Source organism: Marmota marmota, unplaced genomic scaffold (genome assembly GCF_001458135.2).
Source record: "Marmota marmota marmota unplaced genomic scaffold, marMar, whole genome shotgun sequence".
Classification (NCBI taxonomy): Eukaryota; Metazoa; Chordata; class Mammalia; order Rodentia; family Sciuridae; genus Marmota; species Marmota marmota.
In genome coordinates this window covers 35,188,737-35,196,678 of record NW_026000240.1, presented here as the reverse complement: position 1 = coordinate 35,196,678, position 7,942 = coordinate 35,188,737, and the positions used below count along the sequence as shown (strand labels likewise).

Sequence of the window (7,942 nt, the reverse complement as noted above, 5' to 3'; positions counted from 1 at the left end):
GAGGGGAGGAGGAGAGAGGAGAGGAGGAGGAGGGAGAGAGAGAGAGAGAGAGAGAGAGAGAAAGAAGAGAAGAGAAGAGAAAGAAAAGTGCAAGTGTATGACCAGTTCATAAGAAGCATCATGGCTTATTCCCTACTCTGTCTTGAATCATTTGTTCTGCAGAAGAAATGACATGCCATGAGGATACCCAGAGCCTTATGTTTGAGGCAGGCACAGGTATAAACTGAGACCTCCAGCCAACAGCTATGTGAGCAAGTCATCTTCCAAACAGATCCTCTAGCCCCAGGTAAGCCTTCATATGACTGCAGCCCCAGAAGACATCTTGACTGCAATTTTATAAGACTGTGAGCCAGAACCACTCAGCTAAACTGTTCCCGAATTCCAACTCTCAGAAACAAAAGTAATGTTTCCTGTTTTAAACTACTATGTTTGGGACAAATGTGTTACACAGCAACAGATAACAAATGTGTCTTTTCAACAAGTGTTGCTGGTACTGGAACAATCAGATATTGGTGGGGGTGGGGGGGAGGAGATGAATGCAATCCCAATCTCACCAAACACACAAAAACTAATTTAAGGTGGATCAGAGACCTACATGTAAAAGCTCAAATTATAAAACTTCTAGGTAAAAACAGATGATTTGTATTATCTGACTTAAAGACCTACTAGAATTCTTCAAGATCTAGAGATAGGCAAGGATTTTCAGACATAACCACAAAAAAATTGATAAATCAGACTTCATCAAAATTGAAAACATCTGATCTTTAAAATGTAACAAAAACAAAAAAAAAAGTGCCAGGCAAGGTGGTGCACGCCTATAATCCCAGTAGCTCAGGAGACTGAGACAGGATCACAAGTTTAAAGCCAGCCTCAGCAACAGCAAAGCACTAAGCAACTCACTGAGAAAGGTCTCTAAATAAAATACAAAAAAGGCCCGGGAATATGGCTCAGTGGCTGAGTGCCCCTTAGTTCAATTCCCAGTAACAAAAAATAAAATAAAATAAAAATAAATAAATAAATAAATAAAAAGGCAAACCACCATGAACTGAGAGAAAATAATCACAAAACACTGAATAGTACCCAGAATACATAAAGACCTTCTAAAACAGTACTAATTTTTTAAAAATCAGGTTTTTTTTAAATGGGCAAAAGATTTAAATAAATATATCACAAAGAAAAATAATACAAATTCAGGGGTTGAGCAAGGTAGCAGCATGCCTGTAATTCCAGCAACTCAGGAGCCTCATGCAGGAGGATCATAAATNCAAGCCAGCCTCAGCAATTTAGCAAGCCCTGTCCCTCCCCCGCCCCAACCCCCCAAAAAAAAAGAACTGAGGATGGGGCTCAGTGGTAAAAATAACTTCTAGGGTTCAATCCTTGGTACCAACGAAAAAAAAAAAAAAAAGAAAAAAAAAAGTATGGGAAAACATGCTTATCATCATTAGTAGTCAATTAAAACTACAGTTATATATTACTATGCTATTACCAAAATGGTTAAACACTGGGGCTATAGGTTAGTGGCAGAGCACTTGCCTAGCATGTGTGAGGCACTGGGTTTGATCCTCAACACCACATAAAAATAAATAAATAAAGGTATTGTTTCCAACTACACCTAAAAAATAAATATTAAAACAAAAGAAAGGCATTCTGTCCATCTACAACTACAAAAAAATTTTTAATTAAAAACACTGACAATATACTAAATGTTGTTGAATATGAAGAACAGCTACAACTTTCATATTATTGGTGGGAGTATAAAACATTTTGAAAAAGGTGTTAAACTTTCTTATAGAAGTAGACATATTATAAAAAAAAATTAAAAAAAAAAAACTTGTAGAAAAGAGTTAGTTCACAGAAGTTTAACTCATATGTCAAACACAGGAAACAGCCTGGATTCCATAAACAAGAGCTTAAACAAACTGAATGCTTATGCAATGACATGCAATACAGCAATAAAAAGAATTAAACTGATTCAATAGCATGAATAAAATTAAAGCAGCATACTGTACAAAAGTATATGAATGCATACGAATGTGTAAGAGTACGTACAGTATGATTCCACTTTTATGAAGTTTTAGAACAGTACAAACTAAACTCTGATGAGGAAAAAACAGAGAATAGGTTATCCCTGGCTAGAATATAATGGCAGTTTAAACCAATCCCTATATTAAAGAAAAGAGGAGCCTGATCAGAAAAATGCTTATTATTGTATTATTAAGCTGTTCATTTAACTTTAATAATAGAGTTTGTCAGTTATTACTATATTGCCTCCAAACTCAACCCATCACTGCCCTGAACAAAAATGGGGATGAAGTGGGCTGGGGTTGTGGCTCAGCAGTAGAGCACTTGCCTAGCATGTGCAAGGCCAAGTTCGATCCTCAGCACCACATATAAATAAATAAAGATATTGTATTCAACTACAATTAAAAAATAAATATTTCAGGGCTGGGGATGTGGCTCAAGTGGTAATGCACTCGCCTGGCATGCGCGGGGCATTGGGTTCGATCCTCAGCATCACATAAAAATTTAAAAAATAAAGATGTTGTGTCCACCGAAAACTAAAATAAATAAATAAATATTTTTTAAAAAATAAATAAATATTTCTTTAAAAATGGGGATGAAACCATCAAATATTTTCCCCTTGTTGGCTTATGTTAAGGCTTATCAATAGAGGACATTAGAGGGATGATAATGTAAAAGAAGTTTCTCTACCTTGTTTCACTATGCTCCTCTCACCAGGCCCCCATCAACTCAGTAAACTCTCCTGACACACAGCCACTGCTCAGCCTCTGATTCCCACAGTACAGAAGCCACCAGTTTCCTGATACCCCACTCAAGCAGTTTCAAGACAAAGAACTTTCAGTGATAAATATTGTAAATGGCTTTCTCCAACATCCTAGAAAGTAGACTTACAGCAATTTCTAGAGGGTTGACTTCTAACATCCCTCTACTATCAAGCCACACTCTTAGTTCTTGTTATTTAATCCAATTCTATTCTATTTATTTATTTATTTAGTGTGTATGGTATGGGAATTTAACTGAGAGGCACTCTACTACTAAGCTACAGTCCTAGCCTTTTTAAATTTTTACCTTGAGACAAGATCTTGTTAACTTGCCCAGGCAGACCTCAAACTTGCAATCCCCCTACCTCAGCCTCCCAAGTCACTGAGATTACAGGTGTACACCACCATGCCCAGTGTATTCATCATATTTTCTATGCTAATGAACTCACTTTAATTTTTGCTGCACTGTCACGAGGGGGCATGGGGGAGAAACAGTGAACCAAAATGGCCTATGTATATCCTGTGCTTACCTGAAATATCTAGTGTGCTGCTTGGCCCTGACCCATACAACATCCTCCAACTGAGTGCAAGTCTTTATAAACAGGTATCAGAATAAACTACCAAACCAATTTTTTTTTGTCCAAATACAATTATAAAGTCACCAAATTAATTAGGAATCATATTAAATTAAACCCAAAAAAACTATAAAAAAATAATTCATTGCTGGGTGTGGTGGCACACACCTGTAATCCCAGTGGCTCAGGAGGCGGAGACAGTAGAATCCTGAGTTCAAAGCCAGCCTCAGCAACAGCCAGGTGCTAAGCAACTCAGTGAGATCCTGGCTCTAAATAAAATACAAAACAGGGCTGGGGATGTGGCTCAGTGATTGAGTGACCCTGAGCTGAAATCCTGGGTACCAAAAAACAAAGAATTCATGCTGGGAACAGTGGCACACGCCTATAATCCCAAAGGCTCAGGAGGTTGAAGCAGGAGGATCAAAAGTTCAAAGCCAGCCTCAGCATCTTAACAAGACCCTGAATCTAAACAAAATATAAAAAAGGGTTGGTGATGTGGCCCAGTGGTTGAGTGCCCCTGGGTTCAATCCCCAGTACCAAAAAAAAAAAAAAAAAAATATTTGTATAATCCAATATAAAATGAGGGTTGGGGTTGTGATTCAGTGGTACAGTGCTCACCTAGCACGTGTAGAGGCCCTGAGTTCGATCCTCAGCACCACATAAAGATAAATAAATAAAGGTACTGTGTCCATCTACAACTAAAAAAAAAAATATTAACATATACATATATAAAACACATATATATAACATATATAATTATATGTATATATAAAAATATATAAACTGAATGCCTACAAAGAGTCAGACTGTATATATTATACTACTGTATATTATATTAATATACTTAGTTCTTGCCTTCAAAGAACTAAGTCAGGATAGAGGGCAGGAAAAGATGAGATATTAACAAGCAATTTTAATAGAGTATAGTAATGATGTGATGAGTATAATAATACTGTGTCATCAACCAAAATGAAAAGTGGGGGTCAAGAAAGACTTCTTAAAGGGTATGGCATCTCAACTGAGATACGAAAGAACCGGAGTTAGCAAGAGGGGGAAAAAAACAAAAACTGAAGATAAGAGCATGGACAAAGGCCCAAAAGGGAGAGAATGACTGTTACCTGAAACATCTGAAGCTGGAGGGTCAAGAGATATTTGACAGGAGCAGATGATGAAGTGTCTCAACTACCAAAATGAGAAGATGAGTCCTAACCCAAGTCACTGCAGAATTTCAACAAAAGATCGATGACTCATATTTGCACTGGCTATAATGCGGAATGGACTGATGTAGGCAAGGCAAGACTGCAACTGACAAACCAAACTATTCTCAATAAGTTTTGAAAAACTAAAGTAAGCCATAAGTTAACCACCTGACAAGCTTCCCTTTCATCTGATCAACTCTGAGGTAGGGAAAATAGGTTTTTTGGTGTGTTTTTTTTTAAGTGGTAGTTGGACATAATACCTTTATTTTACTTATTTATTTATTTTTATGTGGTGCTGAGGATCAAACCCAACACCTCGCAAATGCTAAGCAAGCACTCTACCGCTGAGCTACAACCCCAGCCCCAGGAAAGTAGGTTTCTTCAACCCAATATCACAAGAAAGTATAGACAAAAAAATCAGCTGACTTGATAAGTAAGGTTCCATAGCTAGAAAGCACTTAAAACACTATCATTCACTCTCCTTGCCAGGTTGCCAGGAAAGCACCAAGATCTGTCTTTTCAGTCTAGTCTAGAAAAGCAAGTGTCAGGAGCTGGAGTTGTGGCTCAGTGGTAGAGTGCTTGCCTCACATGTGTGAGGCACTAGGTTCAATTCTCAGCACCACATATAAATAAATGAATAAAATAAAGGTTCAGCAACAACTTAAAAAAAAAAAAGAAAAGCAAGTGTCACTTTGTATACGCAATACACACCTTATAAGATCATTTGCTCCGTTTACTGCCACTGCAAAATGATGTGGGAACCCCAAACCTTTCAAAGACAACACTCCACTTTTCCATACTGCAAGGAAGCAAAAGCCAGAGTGTGAGGAAGAGAAAATGAATGGTGAGGACACGAGCATTTCAAAACCAGGTGGCATTTGATTGTTTTGCAGTACTGGATATTAAACCCAGGTGCACTTTACCACTGAGTTACATTCCCAGCCCTTTTTATTTTTTTATTTATTTTAGACAGGATCTTGCAAAATTCCACAGGCTGGCCTCAAACTTGCAATCCTTCTGCCTCAGCCTCCAGGCTGGACTTAATCCACAGTGTGTCCTTAAGAAGGTCACTTACTGGCCGGACGCAGTGGTTCTTGGAGATTGGGAGGCTAAGGCAGGAGGATCTAGAGTTCAAAGCCAGCCTCAGCAACTTAGGGAGGTTCTAAAGCAACTCAGTGAGACCCTGACTCTAAATAAAATATGAAAAAGAGCTGGGATGTGGCTTATTGGTTAAGTACCACTGAGTTCAATCCCTGGTACCAAAAAAAAAAAAAAAAATCAGTTACTTTTTGCAGTTTTTAGTCAATATCTAAAAACTGAACATGAGCTGGTATGGTGGAGCATGCTGCAATCCTGGCAACTTGGGAGGCTGAAGCAGGAGGATGTCAAGTTCAAGACCCTGTCTCAAAATAAGAAAAAGAAAAAGAGAAAGAGAAAGAAGAAAAGGGGGAAAAAAAGAGGGGTGGAAATGAAATTTAGTGTAGAATTTCCCTAGGTTCATTACAAGGGGTGGGGGCAGGATTGATTTCCATAGGCAATAAGAGAAAAAGCGCAACATCTACATCCAGCAATAGTTATTTACATTAAAAATCAACTCAAAAGAGAGGGTTTATCCTCTTCCCCAAAGCTGAGCCTCTATGGGCTCCACCGACATTTAAGTCAGAAATTCAATTTTTTAAAATAAAAAGCTAAAGTAATGATAAATTAAAAAAAAAAAAAAACTTACTGACATGGGGAGAAAGTACAGCAAAGTAAGATTGCAGTGTACCTGGGCCACTCACACAGTCTTCAGTGGTGACAGCAATCACATTGGCTACAAGGATCAAAGGGTACTACTACCAAAGGGCTCTTAATTAGCAGAGAGGAGAAACAAAGTCCCCTGGCTGATTTTCATGATTTATTATTCATATCAACAGCTGCAGAAACAATTAACCAAACATTTTTGTAATGAAGGATTTTATCTTAATTTTGGGTTGAACAACAACTAAAAATCTTAACTGCTCTGGGGCTGGGATGGTGGCTCAGTGACAGAGCACTTGCCTAGCATGTGTGAGGCCCTAGATTCGATCCTCAGCACCACATATAAATAAATAAAATAAAGGTATTGTGTTCACTTACAACTGAAAAAAAAAAATTTTTACCTGCTCTGTTCAAAGGTTATGATCCCATTCCCCCCGCACCCCGGCCAGTACTGGGGATTGAATCCAGGGCACTCTACCACTGAGGTAAATCTTCAGTCCTTTTTATTTTTTGAGACAGGGTCTTGCTAAATTGCCCAGGCTAGCCTGGAACTTGTGATCCTCCTGCCTCAGCCTACTAAGTGGCAGGGATTACAGGTATAATTCTGCACCCTGCATTCTAATTCTTGAAAAGACAAAACTCCTAAAGAAATGGTTTTGATTTATTTTTATCACTTCTAAGTTCTTTTACCTAAAAGGAATTTATGATACTTTATTGGTATGTTCATCATATTAACCCTCAGATTCTTAGGATTTTTATCATCAAGAAGTTTTAGAGGGGGCTGGGGATGTGGCTCAAGCGGTAGCGCGCTCGCCTGGCATGCGTGCGGCCCGGGTTCGATCCTCAGCACCACATACAAACAAAGATGTTGTGTCCGCCGAGAACTAAAAAAATAAATATTAAAAAATTCTCTCTCTCTCTCTCTCTCTCTCTCTCCCCCCCACTCTTTCTTAAAAAAAAAAAAAAAAAAGAAGAAGTTTTAGAGATGTGGGTGTAGCTGAGTGGTAGAGTGGTTTGCCTATCACACATAAGGCCCTGGGTTCCATCCCCAGCACACCACACACACACACACACACACACACACACACGTTTTACCAACAGGTACAAAATGTAAGCTCCTTTACATGACATGGGTCAGGATTTCATTTAGAGCTACAAAGATTGTAATAAAGCTTGTACAACAGCATAGACTACATTTTCCCAGGAAAAACAATTACCTCTCCATAGCCCAGTACATTTTCCCAAGAAAAACAATTACCTCTCCATAGCCCAGTTTCCCAGCTATCACCCAGGGTACAAAGCTTTTTAAAATAAAAAGTTACCTACATTTAATACATGAAAAAACTAAGCCAGGCGTGGTGGCACATGCCTGTAATCCCAGTGGCGTGGGAGGCTGAGGCAGGAGGATCTTGAATTCAAAATCAACCTCAGTAGAGCGCGTTGGTGGTATAGTGGTGAGCATAGCTGCCTTCCAAAATCAACCTCAGCAAAAGTGAGGTGCTAAGCAACTCAGTGAGACTCTGTCTCTAAATAAAATATAAAATAGGGCTGGAAATGTGGCTCAGTGGTAGAGGGCCCCTGAGTTCAATTCTTGATACCCACCCACCCCAACACACACACACACACACAAAAAAAAAAAAAAAAA

At 38.6% G+C, this 7,942-nt stretch overlaps 1 protein-coding gene across 5 annotated transcripts in view; it reads right to left on the bottom strand.

Annotated features, from left to right (window-relative positions):
- Ip6k1 (inositol hexakisphosphate kinase 1) overlaps positions 1-7,942 on the bottom strand; it is a 68,009-nt gene that overhangs the window by 45,232 nt on the left and 14,835 nt on the right. The window contains exon 1 of one of the 5 annotated variants that reach the window (XM_048794669.1): positions 5,269-5,289. The exons of the other annotated variants lie outside the window; for them this stretch is intronic. The gene's annotated coding sequence lies outside the window, so the exon portion shown is untranslated. Of the gene's footprint in view, positions 1-5,268; positions 5,290-7,942 lie in introns of those variants that run through there. 5 annotated transcript variants of the gene reach the window in all.